Source organism: Bombina bombina, chromosome 7 (genome assembly GCF_027579735.1).
Source record: "Bombina bombina isolate aBomBom1 chromosome 7, aBomBom1.pri, whole genome shotgun sequence".
Taxonomy (NCBI): domain Eukaryota; kingdom Metazoa; phylum Chordata; class Amphibia; order Anura; family Bombinatoridae; genus Bombina; species Bombina bombina.
Window position 1 is genome coordinate 204,195,792 of NC_069505.1, and position 12,331 is coordinate 204,208,122.

Genomic DNA, 12,331 nt, shown 5'->3' on the forward strand with positions numbered 1-12,331 from the left:
ATTAACAAGTATGCATCAGGGAGTTGGCAGAGAGCAGGTTTAAAGTGAATGTCAAATTAAACAGATTACATAAAGTGAAACGATAGCATTTAAAAAATGAATGAGAGTTTCATTCATGAAATCGTTAGGATACACTTATCTTCAAAACTATTTCACTATAAACGCTACACGGATAATAGCTGAAGCTCCGATCGCCATTTACAGCAACTCATGACTCATCTGTCAATCAAATGAAACTTTTCAAAAATTGTATTCTCTATCAGAATAATGAAAGAAAAAAATCCAATAAGACGTATATACAGTAGTATATATATATATATATATATATATATATATATATGTCATGCAGTACTTTGCCTATTGTACCGCATGGCGTATATATACATAGGAGATGCAGGAAGCTCTAGCAGTCTCGGCTGTAAAGTTACAGGAGGGGAGGGAGTGCCCTGACAAAAAAAATGAAGGTATGGGGAGCTATGCTACAGCAAAAAAGGTGGGGTGAGGAATTGGGTCAGCCCTAGCAAACAATCACCAGAGGGGGGTCCACTACACTACATAAAAAAAATGTATTTATAGGTACTGGCAGACAGCTGCCAGTACTAAAGATGGACACCATTAGTGTTAGGGGGAGGGTTAGACAGCTATTTGGGGGGATTAGGGAGGTGGGAGGGTTGAGGAGGATTACTACACAGCAGTTAAATAATAATAATAATAATAATAATAATAATAAAAAACTAAACTGCATACTGGCAGACTGTCTGCCAGTACCTAAGATGGTGGTGGCCAGTGGGGGGTTAGGGAGGGAAGAGAGTTGTTTAGGAGGAATCAGGTGGTGTCAGCTGTAAGGGTAATCTCTACACTAGAGTTAAAATTAACCTTACAAGCTACTTTATTAACTCCTTCACTGTGTGGAATAATAGAAGTGGGGTGCCCAGCTGCAGTTAGTGGCATTCTAATTACCAAAAACCTATGGCAACGTCATGTTTGTCTGCTAGTTCTAAATAAAGAGGATCCGAGAGAAGCTTTTACAACCATTTGAGCTATCATTGCACAAGCAGTATGTAAATAATTTCAGTGAGAAACTCAAAATTTGTAAAAAGGTTAAAGATTTTTTTATATGATAGCATTTGGCGGTGAAATGGTGGCATGAAGTATACCTAAATGGGTCTAGATCAATACCTTGAGTTGTCTACTTTTTTAAAAAAAAAACAAGGCTATATTTCTGTTCAAACGGAGGGATAGCAAAAATGCTAAAAATTATCCGGTATTTTGGCCAAGTCTTCTCTGAAACTCCCGGTACCAAAAGGGTTAGGTATGATGCTTGCCCTCAAACCTCTCTGGCAGTAGAAAAACTACAATTTCAGATGTAAATTTTAGAACAATGGACAAACTAAATGATAGTTTGGCATTTTTTGTTGTTGTTTCTTTACTATTAATAGTTAAATGTTTAATGTCTGTTTAAGGATATTAACATTACAACATGAATCACATGGTCATAGACAAAGAACGGCACTGTGCCCAAGGACTATTTGTAACAGGGTTTGCTAACCCTGAGGCCGACACTGCTAACAATATAGTTAAAAAAAATTTGTAGATTTTTAAAAAGAAGATTTTTTTTTTATGATTCGTCTGTAAGAGATTTTAACTATCGTTAACCTTTGTTTAACTTTGTTTAGTTAAACCAGAGAAAGGGGATGCGCTATAAAATATATTTATAAATACATTGTAACCTATAGTAATCATCATGATATGTTTGGGTATTATACAGATAAAACTGTATAATATCAGACTGATGTTCTCAGCACATGTGATTTGATGTTTCTACACTTTATATGTATTAATTAGCAGGATTTATTAAAGGGATAGTAAACACCAAAAATGTTATTCTTTAACAAGATAGATAATCCCTTTATTTACCATTCCCCAGTTTTGCATAATCAACAATGTTATAGAAATTTACTTTTTACCTCTGTAATTACCTTGTATCTAAGCTTCTGCTGATTGCCTCCTTATCTCAGATTTTTTGACAGACTTGCATTTCAGGCAATTAGTGCTAATTCCTAAATAACTCCACGTGCATGAGAACAATGTTATCTATATGAAACACATGAACTAGCGCCTTCCAGCTGTGAAAAACTGTCAAATGCATTCAGTTAAGAGGCAGTCTTCAAGGGTTTAGAAATTAGCATATGAGCCTACCTAGGTTTAGCTTTCAACTAAGAATACCAAGAGAACAAAGCAAATTTGATGATAAAAGTAGATTAGAAAGTTGTTTGAAATTACATGCCCTATCTAAATCATGGAAGTTTAATTTGAACTTTACTATCCCTTTAAAGGAAAAAGTACCATAAAGGGACAGCGCACCTTGACAGTTTCCAGCAATTTATTTACCTGCTGGAGTGTATTGTTTGGAAATAACTATTTTACCTTTATTTTGTCATTTGAAATAGCTGCTTTCCTACTGAAATCTCTACCTATAATACAAATTTAAGTTATGTATGAAACAAAATTAATGGAAATTCCAAAATTAAATTTCCCAATCAAATGATATATTAATAATATATAGTATTATTTATACAATTTAATTTCCTGAGGTTTCTATCCCCATTCCTCTTCTCACCACACCCCCTTTTCAGAGGTATTCATTTCGTTATATTTGTTTACAAGTTTGTTTACTTATAGCTTGGTATTTTTTCCCTATTTTTCACCATACTTTTGAGCATATTATTGACTATATTCTTAAAGCCAACATGTGCAATTATTAGCTACATAACTATTCTCATACATCTAGATTACGAGTTTTGCACTATGGAAGGTGCGAAACGAACGCAACAAAAGTTGCGTTATTTCACCCTCCATAGCACTGCCATTACAAGTTTCAGAAAAGCCGCCTTGTGCGTGCGATATGGTTGCGATAAACTCCATACCGCACAAAATCCAAGCGCTGCTTTAACGTGCTCGTGCACGCTTTCCCCATAGACATCAATGGGGAGAGAGTGTTAGAAAAAAAACTAACACCTGCGATCGCGGAATGAAATGCTCCGTAACGCAACCCCATTGATGTCTATGGGGAAAAAAAAGTTAGGTTTAAACTTAATACCCTAACATAATGCCCAAGTCTAAACACCCCTAATCTGCCACCCCAACATTGCCGACACCTAAATAAAGTTATTTACCCCTAATCTGCCGCCCCCAACATCGCCGACCCCTAAATAAAGTTATTAACCCCTAATCTGCCGCTCTCGACATCGCCGTCACTAATAAAAGTTATTAACCCCTATTCCGCAGCTCCCCGACATCGCCGCCACTAATAAAAGTTATTAACTCCTATTCTGCCGCTCTAGGGACTCTGATAGATTCTGTAGAAATGAAAATTTACCTTGACGGAGTCCAGGTTATCAAAGCTTCTAAATTCCTGTCGGGTTCTTCATTCCATTCCGCGCCCTTTGGTGGCTCAGTGTATGGAAGTAATCGGCTTAATGGTAGCGGCAATGGGCATAGTGCCGTTTGCACGCTTACATCTCAGACCGCTGAAACTATGCAGGCTCAGTCAGGGGAGCGGGGATTACACAGATTTGGCCACTCAACTGAATCTGGACAAAGAGACCAGGGATCCTCTTCCCTGGTGGCTATCTCGGGTCCATCTGTCCAAAGGTATGACCTTCGCAGGCCAGATTGGACTATTGTAACAACAAATGCCAGCCTTCTAAGTTGGGGTGCAGTCTGGAACTCCCTGAAGGCTCAGGGATCGTGGACTCAGGAGGAGTCTATCCTTCCAATAAATATTCTGGAACTAAGAGCGATATTCAAGGCTCTTCAGGTTTGGCCTCAGTTAGCAACTCTGAGGTACATCAGATTTCAGTCGGTCAACATCACGACTGTAGCTTACATCAACCATCGAGGGGGAACAAGAAGTTCCCTAGAGATGTTAGAAGTTTCAAAAACAATTCACTGGGCAGAGATTCACTCTTGCCACCTATCAGCTATCCATATCCCAGGTGTAGAGCACTGGGAGGCGGATTTTCTAAGTCGTCAGACTTTTCATCCGGGAGAGTGGGAACTCCATCCGGAGGTATTTGCACAACTGATTCTCCGTTGGGACAAACCAGAACTGGATCTCATGGCGTCTCGCCAGAACGCCAAGCTTCCGTGTTACGGATCCAGGTCCAGGGATCCCAAGGCGACACTGATAGATACTCTAGCAGCGCCCTGGTCTTTCAACCCGACTTATGTGTTTCCACCGTTTCCTCTGCTCCCTCGACTGATTGCCAAGATCAAGAAGGAGAGAGCATTGGTGATTCTGATAGCACCTGCGTGGCCACGCAGGACCTGGTATGCAGATCTAGTGGACATGTCATCCTTTCCACCATGGTCTCTGCCTCTGAGACAGGACCTTCTACTTCAGGGTCCTTTCAACCATCCAAATCTAATTTCTCTGAGGCTGACTGCCTGGAGATTGAACGCTTGATTTTATCAAAGCGTGGCTTCTCCGAGTCAGTTATTGATACTTTAATACAGGCACGAAAGCCTGTCGCCAGGAAAATTTACCATAAGGTATGGCGTAGATATCTTTATTGGTGTGAATCCATGGGTTACTCATGGAGTAAGGTCAGGATTCCTAGGATTTTATCTTTTCTCCAAGAAGGTTTGGAAAAAGGATTGTCAGCTAGTTTCTTAAAGGGACAGATTTTTGCTCTGTCTATTCTTTTGCACTAGCGTCTGGCAGATGTTCCAGACGTTCAGGAATTTTGTCAGGCTTTAGTTAGAATCAAGCCTGTGTTTAAACCTGTTGCTCCACCATAGAGCTTAAACTTGGTTTTTAAGGTTCTTCAAGGAGTTCCGTTTGAACCTCTTCATTCCATAGATATCAAACTTTTATCTTGGAAAGTTCTTTTTTTTTTTTTTTTTTTTTTTGGTAGCCATTTCCTCGGCTCGTAGAGTCTCTGAGCTATCTGCCTTACAATGTGATTCTCCTTATCTGATTTTTCATACGGATAAGGTAGTCCTGCGTACCAAACCTGGGTTCTTACCTAAGGTGGTATCTAACAACAATATCAATCAAGAGATTGTGGTTCCATCCTTGTGTTACACAATCTGGACGTGGTCCGTGCTTTAAAGTTTTAATTACAAGCTACTAAAGATTTTCGTCAAACATCTGCTTTGTTTGTTTACCCTGGACAGAGGAGAGGTCAAAAGGCTTTGGCAACCTCTTTTTTCTTTTTGGCTAAGAAGCTTAATCCGCTTAGCCTATGAGACTGCTGGACAGCAGCCTCCTGAAAGGATTACAGCTCATTCCACTAGAGCTGTGGCTTCCACTTGGGCCTTTAAAAATGAGGCTTCTGTTGAACAGATTTGCAAGGCGGTGACTTGGTCTTCGCTTCATACTTTTTCAAAATTTTACAAATTTGATACTTTTGCTTCTTTGGAGGCTATATTTGGGAGAAAGGTTTTACAGGCAGTGGTTTCTTCCATTTAAGTTCCTGCCTTGTCCCTCCCTTCATCCGTGTACTTTAGCTTTGGTATTGGTATCCCACAAGTAATGGATGATCCGTGGACTGGATACACCTTACAAGAGAAAACACAATTTATGCTTACCTGATAAATTTATTTCTCTTGTGGTGTATACAGTCCATGGCCCGCCCTGTCATTTTAAGGCAGGTAATTTTTAAATTTAAACTACAGTAACCACTACACCCTATGGTTTCTCCTTTCTCGGCTTGTTTTCGGTCGAATGACTGGCTATGACAGTTAGGGGAGGAGCTATATTACATCTCTGCTTTTGGGTGTCCTCTTGCAACTTCCTGTTGGGAATGAGAATATCCCACAAGTAATGGATGATCTGTGGACTGGATACACCACAAGATAAATAAATTTATCAGGTAAGCATAAATTGTGTTTTTTGGAGCTAAATTTATTTTTGTAAAACAAATCCACAGATGCAACTTCTATAGCTTCACTACTGCTCATTGACTACACATACAACTCATGCAACTTCATTAGTGCTTGTTAGGTACAGGCACAACTCATGCAGCTTTATTAGTACGTGTTAGGTACAGGTGCAGCTCATACAGCTTTATTAGTGCTCGTTGGCTAGAGGTACAACTCATACAGCCTCGTTATTGTTTTTTTTGCTACAGGTGCAACTTCTACAGCTTCATTAGTGCTTGTTGAGTACAGGTGCAACTCATACAGCTTCATAAGTGCTTGTTAGCTTCAGGTTTAACTCATACAGCTTTATTAGTGATTGCTAACTAGAGGCACAACTCATACAGCTTCATTAGTGTTTGTTGGCTACAGGCACAACTCATACAGCTTTATTAATAATCGTTGGCTACAGGCACAACTCATACAGGTCATTAATACTTGTTGGTTACAGGTACAATTCATACAGCTGTATTGTTGATAGTTGTCTACAGGCACAGCTCATACAGCTTTATTAGTGCTTGTTGGGTACAAGTGCAACTCATACAACTTTAGTAGTGTGCGCTGGCTACAGGTACAACACATACAGCTTTATTAATGATTGCTGACTAGAGACACAACTCATACAGGTCATTCATGCTTGTTGGTTGCAGGTACAACTCATTCAGCTTATTAGTGATTGTTGACTAGAGGTACAATTCATACAGCTTCATTAGTGCTTGTTGGCTACAGGTAGAACTCATACAGCTTCATTGGTGATCTTTGGCTACAGGTACAACTCATACAGGTCATTAGTTCTTCTTACTGGAAAGCAGTGCTGGAGTGCAGAAAAGTGTACACATTGAAAGCACTCAAATTCCCTCAGAAATTGACTAGATCTAGAGAGTAACAAAAGTAAAAAAATAAAAAATATTTTTTATTAAGACAATTTTACAATAATGGACACACATACGTTAAAAACACAGGAATGGATTCTAGGCCTAAAAATTGTAGTGGTGAGAGGTATGTGTCAGGGTTTTTTCCCTGCTTTGTTTGCCATGTGCTGCTTGCAGCCATTTTACTAACCTCTCTTGCTGACTCTGGTGCATACTGTGTGATGCTGCTCATTTCCTGCACTTCCTTTTATGGCCAGACTGGTGTACATCATCCGTGTGAGACAGGATGCAGTCTCAGAATTGTGATGTCATCACTTATTATTTAAAGGGCCTCTGTTCAGTATGCTTTGCCCTTGCGTTGTCTCAGTCCTGTTTGTGAGAGCTCCTGTGTATTATCAAGGGAAATACCAATGGCACTACTTATGATTAAAACGTTCTCATATGTGTGATTACTTAATAGTAAATATCTCATAGAGGTTGGTGCTTGTACTAATCAATGATTCAAAACAAATCAGTAAAGAACTGAAAAAGAATACAAATATAGCACTCACAACGTTTTTATTGGTAAATAATGAATCTAGGAGCAAAGGATGAATTATGGAAAATAAAACATAACTTTTACTTCATTGGTTAAAAACAAAGGGTACGGAAATAAAGATTAAAATTGGCATATGCTTACTTGGAGGGGTAAATTCTGAAAATATTAGTGTGGTGCGAAACAATTGTGCAGCCTAAATAGGAGGAGACCCTGTAAGTTTATAACTGTAACATATTTACTGAGTAAGTGTATTATTGTAATTAACAGGGAATAATAGTCTGGTTAAGGTATCAAACAGATCATTTATGTCCTGATATCGCAGCTCAGAACAGACAACTGCTAATTCTATATGTAGAGCGAATAATGGTACCTTGTTATCTGAGGTAGGGAAATGATGTGAAGGTACCAAGGACATGTACCAAATTATATAATCAAATGTTCCTGTTATTTATATATTATATATTATATATTCATACCTTAACCAGACTATTATTCCCTGTTAATTACAATAATACACTTACTTAGTAAATATGTTACAGTTATAAACTTACAGGGTCTCCTATTTAGGCTGCACAATTTTTTCGCTCCACACTAATATTTTCAGAATTTAAGCATATGCCAATTTTAATCTTTATTTCCGTACCCTTTGTTTTTAACCAATGAAGTAAAAGTTATGTTTTATTTTCCATAATTCATCCTTTGCTCCTAGATTCATTATTTACCAATAAAAACTTTGTGAGTGCTATATTTGTACACTTTTTCAGTTCTTTACTGATTTGTTTTGAACTCCTGTGTATTACCTGGCTGTCTGACGTCCCTCCTGGTTCCTGATCCCTGGCTTGATCCTGATTCTACTGTTCTCCTTGTTCCTGATTCTGACTATTCACTTTGACTCCTGACTCAGCTCGTCTGACTATTCGCTTTGGCTCCTGACTCGGATCGTCTGACTACCAGCTCTGGTTTTGATTCCTGGCTTGTTATTTGACTTGTGGACTTTTTATTATTTTTTCTATTAATAAAGGTGTGATTTATTTTGCACTTCTCGTCTCAGTCTGATTCCTGGCATTCCTGGCTCCCTGACGCAAGGACCATGAATCCTGATGGTGCTAATAATCCACCTTTACCTGCCATAATTTCCAGGATGGGTGAACAGGATCACCGCTTGGATCAATTTGCACTAGCCCTTCAAATCCTGCTGACTCGCATTGCACATTTGGACCAAAGTGTCCTGCAAGTTATGGCTGCTACTGTTTCTGCTGCTGCACCTAGTCCTACCAGGAGCATGTCCAGTTCTGCACCTCTACCTCAGCGATATGGAGGCGATCCTAATCAGTGCAGAGGGTTTTTTAACCAGGTGGGCATTTACTTTGAGATGTTACCTCAGGCGTTTCCCTCTGACAGAGCTAAGATGGGATTTCTCATCTCGTTACTCTCTGACACAGCTTTTGCCTGGGCTAATCCCTTTTGGGAGACTAATAAACCTGTGATTTCAAATTACCCTGAATTTGTGGCCTCCTTTCGAAGGGTATTTGATGTTCTGGCTCGCTCCTCCTCTGCTGCTAAACGACTCATGTCCATTCAGCAAGGTACAAGATCTGTTGCTCAGTATGCCATTGAGTTCCGTACGCTTGCCGCAGAGGTAGGTTGGAACAATGAAGCCCTTGTTGCCGCCTTCTTTCATGGGCTCTCTGGTGCAATTAAAGATGAAGTTGCTACCAAAGATTTACCAGAAAATCTCGAGACATTGGTGTCTTTTTTGATCCTAATTGACATCAGACTAAGTGAGAGGCCCTCTTTCAAGGAGCGCTTGCAGAAGCCTTCTGTTCCGTTGTCTCCTACGTGTTCGTTCCCACCCATGCCTCCCTCTCCTCCCATGCCTCCTGGTCCCGAGTCACCAGGTACTGCTGAGCCAATGCAGTTGGGATTCACGTGTCTCTCCATGGCGGAGAGGGGCTTTAGGAGGAGGGAGGGGCTCTGTCTCTATTGTGGGTTACAGGGCCACCTTTTAAAGTCTTTTCCTTCTTGGCCGGGAAAACCTAACACCTAAGGTCCTGTCAGGGGCAGACCCTGGGTGGTTTATCCTTGTCCCTGGAACCGCTAAAGGAGAAACCTTTGGTCACGGTTTTCTTTTCCTGGGTGGACTCCTCCATAGTCACCCAGGCTCTTGTTGACTCCGGTGCTGTGGGCTATTTTATTGACAGTGCTTTTGTATCTAAGCACTCCATTCCTGTTTTGCCTTGGTCCGTTCCGCTTGCTATTGAGGCCATTGATGGCAGGCCCCTTCAGCCCGCACTCGTTACTCACGAAACTGCTCCGTTATCCATGGCTGTTGGGGCTCTACATTTTGAAACCCTCCAATTCCAGGTGATAAACTCTCCGCATTTTCCGGTTGTTCTGGGTTATCCCTGGCTCCTAAAGCACAATCCCAGTCTCGACTGGTCCAGGTCTGAAATTTTGTTTTGGTCTCCACAATGTATTTCCACTTGTCTTCGGAAACCAGTTAAAGTCTTGTGCACTTCTTCGGAATCTCAATTGCCAGAGGAGTACCGAGAGTTCTTAGACGTTTTTGACAAGGTGCGTGCTGGTACGTTGCCTCCTCACCGGACTTACAATTGTGCCATAGACCTGCAACCCGGAGCCATTCCTCCTCGGGGGCCGGGTTTACCCTCTGTCTGATGCAGAGAATTTTGCTATGACCAGTATTACAGGAGATGGCAAATGAGCAGAGTAATACTGTTACCAGACAGCAAACAGTCCCAGCGGTATCACAGCGAGTCTGACAGAGAACCGCGGCGGGAGAATGTCGGGCATGACGTCACACGCTGCAGGGAGTAACTTCAATACAGGAGAGAGACAGAGAAGTCTCTGACTGGAATAAACGGTGAAAATCTTCAGGTACAAAAGAGCATCTGCAGGTTGATTCAAGCATGCAGAAACTCAGGGTGAGTTTGGAGAGCAATGAAGTGAAATACAGAGTTGTATAAACGGCTAGGTCTCTTCAGAAGCAGCTTGTCACTGAGCAACAAATTACCAAGCAATGAGTTCTGTTGGGAGGAGCCTTAAATAGGGCTAGTGAGTTCACTTTCTTAAAGGTACAGCATGAAAAGAGATAAATCCCTGACACTAACATTATTTGTTTTATAAACTGAAGTGTCATGTAGCTAACATGAGCTTGATAAATGGGCCTGGAATGTCTATTTAATACTATGCTATTACACAGTTTCTTGAACTCTTTCAAGGATTCTAAAAGGTTCTTCAGCTTCAACCTTTTTGCAACATTAATCAAAAAAACTTAGTTGATATAGGCAGTGATAATGTCTGGGTTTAAAATTGTTGAGAACCACATTGTATTAATTACAGCATATAGATTACTAGTAGCAGATAGCAAGGCACTAAAATACATTTGTTAAAGGGGAACAATCAGTTCTTTTTAAATATAACATAACATTAGCCATTAATCTTTTTAACCAGGTAGTGAAATACATGTGCATCACTTTCTCTGTCTGCTCAATAAGCTATGATTTTAGTATGTGAGCGTGATAATTGTAGGGGACAAACTCTGATAAAACAGTGGTTGATCACCTGTTCCAACAAGCATACTTTGTCACTAATTGGTATAATGGATTACTAATTAGTACCATAGATGAAGCTTGGTGGGTATGACTTAGAGATGCCAGGATTTAGCACCTGTCTCGGTGGGTTTAAACAATCCTAATTACAATGTAAGAAATTTCGTCCTGCACCTGTCTGTTTAATAGTGTCAAGTGCAGCCACTGCCCATATCTCCCTGTCCATCACAACTGAGTCTCCCCCTAACCTATACCTTTCATTACCCAATGAATGTTTGAGTTTATAAGGGAGAGCCAGGTTATGAATCTGGCTGGCCCTAGGCAAGACATTAACTTGAGGGCCTTAAAAATTATAGAATCTTAAAGAACATAAAATTGCTCCAAATAATTGTCCATGCTGTGACCATAAACAATGGCAACGCAACTAGCATACACTCCGACATACAGATGACATCTTAATGATGGGTGTTAAATATTCATATCATCACTTCAAAAATTCCACAAAACCCTGGTTTAGTGTAATTACCAATAAGACAATTGCATTTTCAACTGTTTTAAGTTTGTTTGGGGCCACAGACAGGAGGGTACACTCCCTCAATGTAAATCCGTCATTGCCACAAGGTACTCATCATATTTAGTGGTTTAATTCTAGCACATGTGAGTGCTTCTTTGTTAGTAATTGTGATAGAATTTGTGGCTGTGTTACCGAGTATGTCTGTGTGTCAGGATTTAACCCAGTTTGTCTGCATATGTCTGTCAAGAGTTTGAGCATTTATCAGTATGCACTGAGTGTATCTGACCATTAACAAGTATGCATCAGGGAGTTGGCAGAGAGCAGGTTTAAAGTGAATGTCAAATTAAACAGATTACATAAAGTGAAACGATAGCATTTAAAAAATGAATGAGAGTTTCATTCATGAAATCGTTAGGATACACTTATCTTCAAAACTATTTCACTATAAACGCTACACGGATAATAGCTGAAGCTCCGATCGCCATTTACAGCAACTCATGACTCATCTGTCAATCAAATGAAACTTTTCAAAAATTGTATTCTCTATCAGAATAATGAAAGAAAAAAATCCAATAAGACGTATATACAGTAGTATATATATATATATATATATATATATATATGTCATGCAGTACTTTGCCTATTGTACCGCATGGCGTATATATACATAGGAGATGCAGGAAGCTCTAGCAGTCTCGGCTGTAAAGTTACAGGAGGGGAGGGAGTGCCCTGACAAAAAAAATGAAGGGATGGGGAGCTATGCTACAGCAAAAAAGGTGGGGTGAGGAATTGGGTCAGCCCTAGCAAACAATCACCAGAGGGGGGTCCACTACACTACATAAAAAAAATGTATTTATAGGTACTGGCAGACAGCTGCCAGTACTAAAGATGGACACCATTAGTGTTAGGGGGA